The 13,379-nt window shown below is 39.3% G+C and overlaps 1 pseudogene; it reads left to right on the forward strand.

Annotated features, from left to right (window-relative positions):
* Positions 1-467: 467 nt before the first annotated feature.
* On the forward strand, positions 468-1,581 carry LOC121498171 (annotated as a pseudogene).
* The last annotated feature ends 11,798 nt before the right edge of the window (positions 1,582-13,379 follow it).

Here is a 13,379-nt window from a genome sequence, read left to right on the forward strand (position 1 = left end):
TTTTTAAAGATTTATTTATTTATGATAGACATAGAGAGAGGGGTGGGGGCAGGCAGAGGGAGAAGCAGGCTCCATGCCAGGAGCCCGATGCAGGACTCGATCCCGGGACTCCAGGATCGCTGGGTCAAAGGCAGGCGCGAAACCGCTGAGCCACCCAGGGATCCCCGGGCTGAGCAATTCTGAGCAAAAAGTCATGTTCTGTTCTCTGGGTCAGAGCAAAAATAAGCTGGGAGTGAAATCTGAAAATGCTGCTCAGGAGAAATTGCTGTAAGATGTTAGGTTCACAAGGAAACACAGTTTGAGGACAGATGTGCAGAAGCTACTACCCATGTGGGGAAGAAAGCTCCTTTCTGCTTTCGTGAAGAGCATAGTAGGGTCCTTCCACACGGTCACGCTGGGCTGGTACCTACGCCTGGAATCAGGCCACAGCCTCAGCTGCACCCGCCGCCCGCCAGCGCCTCTGGATCATGGACCCCCACAAAGTGAGCGAGCTTTGGGCCTTCGTGAAAATGTGTAAGCAGGATCTGAGTGTTCTGCACACTGAGGAACTGCACGTCCTGCGGGAGTGAGTGGAGAGCATGGGGGGTAAAATACCACCTGCTACTCATAAAACTAAATCAGAAGACAATATCAAGGAAGAAAAAACAGATAGGAAGAAGGCAGAGGAAAACATAAAGACAGACGAACCATCAAGTGAGGAAAGTGATCTAGAAATGGACAATGAAGGTGTAATTGAACCAGGTACTGATGCCCCTCAAGAAATGGGAGATGAAAATGTAGAGATAACCGAGGAAATGATGGATCAGGCAAATGAAAAAAACGTGGCTGCCCCCATTGATGCCCTAGATGATGGCGAACTACAGAAAGCCATTGACTTGTTCACAGATGCCATCAAACTGAATCCTCGCTTGGCCATTTTGTATGCCAAGAGAGCCAGTGTCTTCATCAAATTACAGAAGCCAAATGCTGCCATTCGAGACTGTGACAGAGCTATTGAAATAAATCCTGATCCAGCTCAGCCTTACAAGTGGCGGGGGAAAGCACACAGACTTCTGGGTCATTGGGAAGAAGTAGCACATGATCTTGTTCCTTGCTTGTAAACTGGATTATGATGAAGATGCGAGTGCAATGCTGAAAGAAGTTCAACCCAGGGCCCAGAAAATTGCTGAACGTTGGAGGAAGTATGAACGAAAACGTGAAGAGTGAGAGATCCAAGAAAGAATAGAAAGGGTTAAGAAGGCTTGGGAAGAACATGAAAGAGCCCAGAGGGAGGAAGAAGCCACAGGACAATCAGGAGCTCAGTATGGCTCTTTCCCAGGTGGCTTTCCAGGGGGAATGCCTAGTAATTTTCCTGGAGGAATGCCTGGAATGGCAGGCGGGATGCCTGGAATGGCAGGAATGCCTGGGCTCGATGAAATTCTTAGTGACCCAGAAGTTCTTGCGGCCATGCAGGATCCAGAAGTTACAGTGGCCTTCCAGGATGTAGCCCAGAACCCAGCATATATGTCAAAATATCAGAGCAACCCAAAGGTTATGAATCTCATTAGTAAATTGTCAGCCAAATTTGGAGATCAAGCATAATGCCCTTCTGACAAATAAAGCCCTTGCTGAAGGAAAAGCAACTTCGATCACCTAATAGATGTCGCAATAATACAAACCAGCGTACCTCTGACCTTCTCAAGAAGAAAGCTGGGGTGCCGTGAAGAGAATCCCTACCCCTCTGCCCCACATGCAACTGCAACATTCTACAGTGGTTTGCCATTAGGGTATTCATGCAGATAATGTTTTCCTACTAGGAATTACAAACTTTAAAGACTTTCTAGACCTTAAAAATATTTAAAAACATTAAAAGAGTGTGTTAGTCCCTACATTTTTCTTTACTAATCATTTCAGTTTTTTCCCTTTGGATTAATTGAGCAAGGAAGCTACTTCGGTGTGGAAGATTTATTACTGCTCAGTTTGAGTGAAATAAAGGTTTATTAACAGGAGGCAAATATAACATTTAAATAGATGAAGTTTGAGTTGGGAATATGGTTACTGAGGTATTTTGACTTGTTTTTTTTAAATGTTTTACTTTTTTTTTTCTTAAAGATTTTATTTATTTGTTCATGAGAGACACACACACACACACACACACACACACACACACACACACAGAGGCAGAGACAAAGGCAGAGGGAGAAGCAGGCTCCATGCAAGGAGCCTGATGTGGGACTTGATCCCAGGGCTCCAGGATCATGCCCTGGGCCGAAGGCAGGCACTCAACTGCTGAGCCATCCAGGCGTCCCTTAAATGTTTTACTTTTTAAACATGATTTATTTGGATAAAACCATTGGGACCACCAGTATTGCAGTAGGACCTGGGTAGGGACCGGAAGTGCTTGCCAGGGCAGCAGCAACCTTACTCCTTTTATATAGTGTGCACCCTTGGGCAGATGCATTTAGATCTTACACTGTGCTGAAGGGATGATTTTTATAATGCTGCAGTAGAGCTGGATTACTTAGCTGTGTTCTTGTCTGATACAGAAAATAAATGTTTTGCATTATTTCCACATAGAGGAAATAAGGGAATACTTTTATTTTTATATTTCTGTGTTTAGAGTGACCTTTCCTGGTCAGAAAATACCCATTTCTTTGTGTGCTTTTCAATTGTTTTCACCACCACCCATCCAGTACTCTTTTTGGGCTAAAGACAGCCCCTTTCACTGGCATCATCAGTACTGTTATCATTCACTGCATAATTGTGCAAGCATATGTAATGCTGGGTTTAATATGTAATACATATAGTGATTATGTAAGGTGATACTCAAAACAGCTGTAGTTTCTTACTTGGCCCAAGCGATTTCATATCTAAATGTTAGGTTTCCACTTTGGCGAAATCTTACCATGTCAAAAGATGTTGGAAGGAGGGATTCCCTTTGGTGTTCAGTCTTCAACTTAGGAAATACCTGTTGCAATTGGAGTTTATCTTATATTATTCAATTTCATATTTGGGAGAGTATGAGGTTTGAATTCATTCATCTATGGAGGGGAACCAAACTTCTTGATCCAACATGAATTATAAAATTGTTGAGATCCGTGGTTCTTCGCTGTGAAGTTGATGGCATTATGAGTCATCATGCTCCTATTCAGCTCTTAAATACTGCACCTTTTCCCAATCTCTTCTCTCCCTCCCTTCCTCTCTTCTAAGCATAAACAAATGATAGTTTTCCATTGTACATTCAACTCCTACATTTAATTAAGACCAAGTCCAGGCGCTGTACAGGAATTGCTAGGTTTCTACCTATCTTTCATTTTAACCGTGTTTAAAAACGGTTTCAAGGGATGAGACCCTCTGTACTTTGCCTATTTGAAGAATCAGTGGTTGGAGCAGTGAAGAAAATTCCAAGGAATACATTTCTGAAATAGCACATTTCTAATATCAAAAGTGAGTTGATTCAGGTTCTAACCCTTTGCTGTACACAAGCGGATAGAAATGCATCTGTTATATAAGGAGAAAAGGCTGTATGCTAACTGAGCATGCTTTTTAAACCCTTTAAAAATACTCAGCATATAAACTTGCGTTTGAGCTTGCCAGTGGTTTTTTGTTGTTAATGTGTGTTCTCAAGTTTTCTAATGTGTGCTGTGAATAACTCAAGACCAGTTTCTTTTGGGTTCCTTATTTGATTTACTTAATTATATATTAAGTACATTCTAACACTGCAAATATTACTAGAAATGGGTAAAAGTAAAATTGGTCTTCTGAAAATGTGTCCTGTGCTTTTAAGTTCCACAAATACAAAGTACATTCATTCATTTTCATAGGAACTCAGTATCATTTCTAAACCAGAAGTGTTTTTTCTTGTGCTAACGATGCTATAAGAAGGAAAAGTAAAGGAGTTTTTTCTGCTTAAAAATATATAGTTATTGGATTTCTAGCTACATTAAAAATAAAGTATGGTTTCAAACTGGAAAAAAAAAAGAACATAGTAGGACCTGGTCTCACTATAGACTTCAGTGTGGTGGTCTCTATGTCTTCCTGTCAGTCTCCTGAGCAGTCCTGTAGGGAATGGCCTGGGTACTGGCTTCTCCTGAGTTGCTGGAGGAGAGAGGAGAGCGATGAGGACAATGTGGACATGGAGGGTCACCTGCACACCTGCATGCTCCATAGTCTTGGATGACAGCATGGGGTGTCAGAGAAGGTGGTTGTAGGGGTGTCAAAAGGCCCCTCAGAAGCTGACTATTGTCGTGATCTGGAATGCCTATGGCCTGGGCTGTGGGAGGAGGGTGAAGACCATGAACCACATGGCTGTGGGAGGAGGGTGAAGACCGGTAGGTGTTAAAGGTGACTGTCTACACAAAGAAACTAAACTCACATCTACTTGTTCAGCCTTCCACAGTTGAGCTTCACATGTGATTGTTTTCTTACCTCTTAAATTTACTTTCTAAATGGTTTGAGCTATGTACCATTATCATCCCTTTCCATCCTCAAAATAAAGCTTGCTTGTTATCTTGGTCTAGCATGTCTTCCAGTAACACCATTCCCAAGTTTGCATATCATCATGGGGATACATCTCTCATGACAGATTGGTAGGAGCTTCAATGTAGGCAAACATTTATGAAATGAATACAAGTTTTGTTAAAGCAAATTCATTGCTTATGCAAAGTGGAAAAGTGCTTTTCAGTGGAAGAGAATACATTTCTAATGGAATCATACTTGATAGAAGTTTTTCCCATGGATATTCTTCAAATATTTAGAAAATGTGGCAAGATATCTTTAAAAAATCTGTGTAATCAGTATTCTAATCATAAAAATTCTGAGAAAAGACGTTGGAAACTAGAATGAGAACACTGATGGAGATAGGAAAGTGGTGATGATCGTGATCCAGTTGGGTATCCACTCATCTTGGGCACTGGCCTCTAGAGTCAGTTTGGAGAAGACTATGGCCATCCATCCATCCTGATGTCTCCTTCAGCTATCTGAGAGCTTGGTCTTCCAATACCCTCATTTCTTTAATGACTTAGTATGGATAGTTTATCTGTGAATTTATCTAAACATGTGAATGTAAACATCTCATATGGATCTTGAACCATATCATGGTATCATATCATATATCATGAACTCATATCATGATCTTGAACCAATTCTTTCATCTCCCATGGAACAAGTTTCTATACAAAGTATATTGGCATGGGAGGTACTCAGTAGTTACTAGTTGCTGTATTAGCCAGATTTTTATTAAAATAATTCTGTTTAGCAAATACCTACCAAATCACAGAGCATATGGAAATAACCATTTATTTCTCACTCATGCTGAAGCAACCTGAAGGTTGCAGGTCAAGTTCATGTTTGCTCCATGTGAAGTTATTCTGGCCATAGGGAGGGACAGAAGCTACCTTGGACGTATTCTTCACTTGGTTCTGGTCAGAAACTTCAGAGGGATGAGCACTGCCCATTAAAGTTTCTTTTCCCATTCCATTGGCCAAAGCAAATCCCATGATCAAAGCTAGAATAGTCAGGACAGAGAAGAACATGGACTTCATGGAAGTGAGAGGTGGGGAGGAGTAAACATTTGCTAGATAATAATTTAATCTTCCCCTCTTGCTCTTTTAAAGCTTTTTAAAAGTATATAAGTGGCCTGTTCTAAATCCAGTTCCAAGGCTACCACAAATGTAGTAGATTCTTTAGAAATCAGTACTTCCTTTGCATTATTGTAAAGTTAAATCTCTATTAAGGAAGATGGTATTTTGCTCACTTCCTTTGTGATGCCAGTCTGATTATTCTGGTTGATAATTGCAATTTTTGTTTTATTTAGTTTGGACCAGCTGGTCTGGTTACTGGCTGAGGATTATAACTGTGCTGTCCCATAAGGTAACCATAAACTACAGGTAGATGTTTACATTTGGATGAAATTCAAAATAATTTAGTTCCTCAGTCACACTAGCCATGTTTCAAGTGTGCAGTAGCTACATGTGGCTAGTGACTACCATGTTGGGTAGCACAGATATAGAATCTATCCCTTGTCATGGAAAGTTCTTCTGTATAGCGCTGGATTGGATATAATAATAACCACAATGGCCTTCATTTATTTAGCACTAACCATGTACCCAGTGCTCTGCCATATATGCTTTATGCCTCATTTAGGATCATCCTTGCAACCATCTTGTAAGATCAATACTATTTTTCTCATTTTTCTAATAAGGAAACTGATGCTTAGTGATGCTAAGTATGGGAGCATGCTTGCTAATGGGTGATTGGCAGTGTCCTATCTGTTTGACTAAAGATCTGCCTCTGATTTTCTAGCATCATATTTTTCCAATTTTAGGCTGTATTAAGAACAAATGTCATGATCTCCTAACACAGGAATGATAGGGAGCTGACTGCTTAGCTCCTAGTCTGGGACATATAGGGGCAGGGCAGGACCTGGCTTGTCATATAGTACAGTAGTCCTCTCTTTATTCCGCAGTTGGTCAGAGGAGCCAAAGAGAGTGGTGTCGTAGTTGATCCAACAGTTCTCAGAAAGATCTGCTACCTCTTCAAACAAAGCAGTTCACAATCCTGCCTGATTTTACCCCCAAAACTCCTACAGAGTTAAGTAATCTGTGCTCTTTACTGCTGAGGGCCATTAGCAGGAGAAGTTGGGAACATTTGAGAAGCATCTGAGCACTATGGTCTTCCTGGCCATCTCCTCATAATTGTGGTCACAGTGAGTTCTCTGAGACAGTAGATTACTCGGTACTAATGATGAGTGCCTGGGAGTTGTTGTCTGAAGGACCAGAGTTCAGGTTCTGCCTGTGATATGGGGTCCTGAGCAGGTTATACATCTGTTTTGCCCCACTTTTCTTAGTAGTAAAATGGAGTCAAAATAGCCATCTCTCAGCATTGTTGTCAGTGCTAAACGGATTCCATAGCCTGCCCAGCACATCTATGGTATGAAGGCAGTCACACATAGACACTAAATGATAGGCCCCCTACTCCTAATGTGTTACATAATCTGAAGACCTAAAGCAAGAATAGTTCATGGCCCATCATGTTCACCTAATAACTATTTCAATCCTTTAAATCCGAAATATCATTTATATTCAGCTAATGTTATGTTCAACACTGATGTTACCCTTCTAAATAATTTTTAAACAAAATTTATTTATTTGAGAGAGAAAGAAAGAGTGGAGTGGAGAGAGAGTCTTAAGCAGACACAGGGCTCAGTCTCACGACCCTGAGATCATGACCTGAGCTGAAACTAAGAGTTGGAAGCTTTACCAACTGAGCCACCCAGCCAGATGCCCCCTGATGTTGCCCTTGTATAGCCACACAAGCTTCCCTCACACCCTCACCCCTTCCTTAACTTCTGAACTACCACTAGATTTCTGTAATTTTATCTCTCTGAGAATGTTTTATGGGGGGAATCCATTCTGGTGTAAGAAACATGCTACTTGTGGTACTAAAGAAAAATGGATATTAGCTGTTTTCTTTTACTACTTTTCCAGGAGGAAAGAATCTTTGTTACTCGGACACATTCAGTAATGGACTGGCAGTTGTTCAATGGAAGTGATGGGCTCAGGGAAAAAAACCCTGGGGAAGCCTGACAGTGTAGCTGGATTTTTCCTGGTAGGGTACAGTTACTGGCAGAAGACAATGGAATAGATGGAGCAAATGAAAGGAGAGATTCTCCTGGGGCTAGGGCTTGGGGGATGTTTAGGAATTCATAGAAATGGGAAACAGAGATAGAGCACCTGCCAGGAATGAGCAAAAGTGAGACAAGAGTGGCGAAAGGGAATTTTAAGAAGCCATGCATGTTACAGATGGAACACTCCTTTGGCCATTTCAATAAAGCTTTACTTAGTTGGTTTTTTTTTTTCCCAATTAGTTTTTAACTGTCATGACAATTCTTTCCTTGAGTGAAAGAGCGTATAGTAGGAATGGGTCCCAAAGCAAGTGAGCTTTATATAAGAAAACTGACATTTGACATAAATAATAGTTTCAGTAGGAGAAAGTGGGGTTAAGAGCTAGGCACTTACAGCAACAAAGTTCGATTTCTTGTTGAAACTCAAGGAAATGAATGTTTGGCTATACATGCTGAGCTTATCTAGCATTTGTGTCTCGGATCTGCTCCCTAGGACTGACCCTGGTTTTCCTACTCCACCTACGCTATTACTGCACATTGTTTTCCCGGTCACCTTCTTCATCCACTGCTCTGAATCTCAAGCTGAGTTGCAAGCGCCACAGGTCTTTCATCTATTCTCTGTGAGAAATTTTAATTAGAGTGGTGATGTATAAAATGCCGGCTACTTGTATGCAACTTCAGTTGCATCTGGGAAACTTTTGATGTAGGAGAAATATCTGTATTGTGAAGAAAAAAGAGTTCTGTGGTCCATCATTTGGCATGTCCCCCTGCTCCATGTGTACCCCATTCTGTGGGTTGCCTTTTCGCTCCATTTATGGTGTACTTCAATGCACAGAAGTTATTAGTTTTGATGAAGTCCAGTTTATTTTCTTCTTTTGTTTCTTCTGGTTTTGATGGGAAATTGCCCAGTTTTTGTTTTCTTTAGAATAGAATTAGGCTGGTTTTTAAATGATTCATCAGGCCTCTTTTAATACTTTATTTTTTCTACACCTGTATTTTGAATCAAGTGTTCATATCTTTCTTTAGATGTGGAGCCTGTATACCTTTCCTTTTAGAAGCATCGTTACCTTGTTTGGTGTATGGAGGAATTATGATTAGAGGTTTATTACAGCACATAAGAAAAAAATAGTTATAAGACAGCATAATAGCATATCTATATACTAATAGCATATGTGTATGCAAATAATATATATTATATATGTGTGTATATACATCTCCTACCTGCACATGCTATATATATATATATATATATATATATATATATATATATATGACTTGAGACTAATCAAGTTAAATATTCCTAAGAGTAGAAAGCATGGCTTTCCCCTAAGAAGTAAAAACCACTGTATGATCAAAATTTAATGTGTGGTATTATGAATATTCTATTACCTATGGAATGTATAAGCTAAATATATTTGACTTGACTAAGGCTCACGTCTGCCTGTTTAATTTATCTCTGTGATGTAGGTTAAAAGTTTACCATAGAAGTCATATTAAATTAAAAAAAAACAAAACCTCTATGAGCCTCTTTCAGTGATAGGCAGGGGTTTCTTTTGGGTGATTTGTCACAATTACTTTGAAAATATTTTCAGAAAACTTACCACAAGGCTTAAGTAAAATGAAGGCCTCCTTGATCACTGTTTGTGAAATCCCCAGCAGAAAGATCCTAATTGGTTTAAAAATTATTCTGGCATCACACTCTGCTCACCTGCAGGGGAGGGCAAGCGAGATGTCCTGATTAGCACCCTGTGGTCGAGTGTTAATGACTCTGAAAGAGAATTTACTGTGATCATGGAAAGCATCCAATCTCTGAATCTTATTGAAATTCTCCAGCAGGTGAATCCTGCTTAGGAAGTCTCCTGACTAAAACAGGCACAGAAAGTTGGATTAATCAGATGCTTGGCATCTTTTAGAAAAGGTCGAATTTATACCTGTGGAGATTTATGTATCCTATATTTAAAGGAGTACAGGATGCATAAACCTCCTAGATGAGTCCTATTTCCTTTCAGAGTAGGTAGGAGTCAGGGCTGATGGTGTGAGACACTAGTTTGACTGATAAAAACCATGGAAACACAGTTACTCAACATTATACAAGATAGAAAACCCAGACTCCAGGCTGAAAGAACAGAAAGTTCATGTAGAAATTCAATGCTGCACACTAGCTCTTTTAATTGGCTTTCCCTTTTCTATTCCAAGGCTGCCATCTTATAGTTCAGGTTCTTATTATTTTCTTGATCGTACAGTTTGAATAACTCTTGAAATGGTTTCTGCCCTTTCTTCTCTTCTCTCTTGGGTTCATCATGCCTCTAGAATTGGATTGGTCTTCCCCAAATAAACAGACCGTTGAGCAGCCCCACTGTTCTAGAACCCGCAGGCAGCTTCCCATAGCTTTCCAGATTAATTATTTATCTATGTTCTTCGGCTTGACTTGAAGGACTTCTACTCTGACATTTCACATTCTTTTTATAGTCTTACCTCTCCTTGCTCTTTTATAATCATTTTAGGTGACATCCAAATGGCTGGTTTCTGAATATGCTCTGTGCATTCTCTCTTCTGATTAATTTCTGTTACTCTATCCCCCCTAAAAACCTACTGATTAAGTCTTTTCTCAACTGCCATCTCCATGGAAGATAAATTCCCCTCTTTGGACTTTCTTAGTCTTTTGTGAATCAGTACTATTCAGTTCCTTTGTAGTGAAATTCCTTCCTGTGAAAATGCTTGACTTACTTTCACATATACCCTAATTAAGCCAGGGCTGTTTCATTTATGATAAACTACAAGTAGAACTTTAAAAATATACATCAAGGCCCACCCAGCTGCATTGTCCCAGAGTGGCTGAGCTGTGTGTGTGAGTGCTGGCACCTTGTGTGCATGAACCTGCTGATGTGGGTGAACATGGGACTGATGAACCATTCTCCAGGACAGGGAGTCTCGATAAAGGGTCAGGTCTCTTAGCAACAGACTGTTGTTCTGTTGACGGTGGGCTGTCAGGGAACTCATTGACTGGAAGATCTCCTACCTGCACATGCTTGAACTCTGCTTGTTGGGTGTCAGGAACCACGTGCAGCAGCTGCTCCAGGGAGATCTGGATGTCCTGTTCTCAAATATAGATGACATATCATCAAGGTGAACAGCACATTTCTCCAAGATCTGAAAGAGACAGCCTCCAGGGAAGAGGGAACAAGTGCACCTCGTTGATGCTACTACCTCATTTTACCGTTGAAGAAACAGGGGCACAGGGAGAGAGGAAGTAACTTGCTCAAGGTCAGATGGCTAGTGGCAGAGCCTGGATTTGAATTTGAGCCCTCCTCCTATGGAGCCAGTGATCTTAGCTGCTGCACTAACAGCTTCCAAGTAGTAGAAAATGGAATTAAAGCCTGCATGTTGTGTTTTTGTTATTCCCTTGAAAATATAGTTCCTTATGAAAACAAAACAAAAATTCATCAGAAAGGAAAAAACTGAACCTAGAAATATTCGGTTGTAATGATAAATGATAAGCGAAGCAAATCCTAAACATGTAGGTACTTTAAATAAACATTTACGCCAAAACTAATAATGCTGACTAATTTGGAGTGTTTAAAAAAGAAAGTTGAATAAAAATCAGACATTCAAATGTGTGAAGATGGATTCTAAGATCCCTGTATTGTTCAGGAGGGAGAGTAGAAATATTGACAATTGAAGTTTTTATGTTAAAAATTGAAAGATGACCGTTGGAGGCAAGGAAACAAAATGATTACTTCTAACCAGTAAACAGAAGAAAAAAGAGTGGAAGGGCACCTGGATGGTGTAGTTGATTAAGCAAACAACTCTTGCTTTCAGCTGTCTCAGGTCATAATCTCTAAGTGGTGAGATTGAGTCCTTGTGGGGCTTTCTGTTCAGTGCAGAGTCTACTTAAGAGTCTTTCCCTTTGCCTCTCTCCTTGCTTGTGTGTGTGTGCTCTCTCAAAATAAATAAATACATCTTTAAAAAAAAGGAAGAAGAAAAAGGAGTGGAGAAAATTTGGTCCAAAGAAGGGAAGAAAGAAGAGCAAAAAAGTACCTCCTCTCCAATTAAAATATGTTAAATGGGGGATCCCTGGGTCCTCGGTGGTTTAGCGCCTGCCTTGGGCCCAGGGCGTGATCCTGGAATCCCGGATCGAGTCCTGTGTCAGGCTCCCTGCATGGAGCCTGCTTCTCCCTCTGCTTGTGTCTCTGCCTTTCTCTCTGTCTCTCATAAATAAATAAATAAAATCTTTAAAAAATATATGCTAAATAGAACACATAAAATGTTAAGAGTAACTAAAAATATATCAGTGAATTGCTTAAAAATAGATAATCCCACTATATTCATTTTATACCTATTACATAGCATATCAAAAACCAAAATGTCATAAAAAGCTTGAAAAGCTATACAAGGCAAATGTTAACATAAACACTAATGTGAAGGAAGTTGGAATGGCCAAATTAGTATCAGTTAATCTAGGTTTTAGGGCAAAAAAGTATTAATAGGAATAGAGGGTCACTTTATAATGCTAAAAGAAACAATTCACTATGAAGATATAATAATTTTGAGCTTTTAAGTTCTTAACAACCTATTTCTAAATTATGTAAGTTAAAATTGCAAAGAATCACAGAAATAAAAAGATATTTCTATTACAAAAATGGAAACTTTTAGTTAAACTCTCATAAGTCACCTAGAGAAGAAAATAAGAATTAAAAAAATTAAATACTTGGGACTTACTGGTCAAATTCTGAACCCTCAAATTAGAAAAGACATCTTTAAAAGTATATCTTAAATATATACAAAAAGTGATTGTGTTCTAGGCTATGATACAAGTCCATACAATATACTTGTTGTTATATAAACCACAATCTTCGACAAAATGCAATAAAATAAAAAATTGATAATAAAAGAATAGACAAATAGATGAATGGAACAGAATAAGGAGCCCAGGAATAGACCCATGTAAGTACAGTCAACTGATATTTGACAAAGGAGCAAAGGCAATGGAGAAAATATATTATTTTCAACAAATGGTGCTGGCACAAGTGGACATCATGTACCAAATAAATAAATAAAATAAAATAAAATAAATAAAATAACAAAGAAAGAAAGAGTCTTAACACAGACCTTAGATCCTTCACAAAAATAAATGGACTGTAGACCTGAATGTAAAGTGCAGAACTATGAAGCTCTTAGAAGGTAACATAGGAGAAAGCATAGATGATTTGAGTGTGGTGACGACTTTTTAGATTCAAAACCAAAGACATGATCATGAAAGAAATGATTGATAAGCTGGACTTCCTCAAAATTAAAAACTTCTTAAAGACACTCTTAATAAAGAGAGAATACAAGCTACAGATTGGGAGCAAGTATTTGCAGAAACATACTGGTAAAGGACTATTACCAGAAATGTCCAAAGAATTCTTAAAATTCAACAATAATAAAACAACTGAGTTAATAATGGGCAAAAGACTTGAATAGATACTTCACCAAGGAAGATACACTGATGAGAAGATAAGCACATGAATAGACTCCACACTGTACGTCATTAGGGAATTGCAAATTAAAACAATGGTGAGAAACCAGTAGACATGTATTAGAAGGGCCAAAATCTGGAACACTGACACCACCAAATGCCGACAAGGAGGTTGAACAATAGGAAGTCTCAGACATTGCCAGTGGGAATGCAAAATGGTACAACTGCTTTGGAATACAGTTTAGCCATTTCTTACAAGCCTAAATATATCTTAACCTTACAATTCAGGATTCATATTCCTTGGCATTTACCTAAGGG

Source organism: Vulpes lagopus, chromosome 8 (genome assembly GCF_018345385.1).
Source record: "Vulpes lagopus strain Blue_001 chromosome 8, ASM1834538v1, whole genome shotgun sequence".
NCBI classification, from domain to species: Eukaryota; Metazoa; Chordata; class Mammalia; order Carnivora; family Canidae; genus Vulpes; species Vulpes lagopus.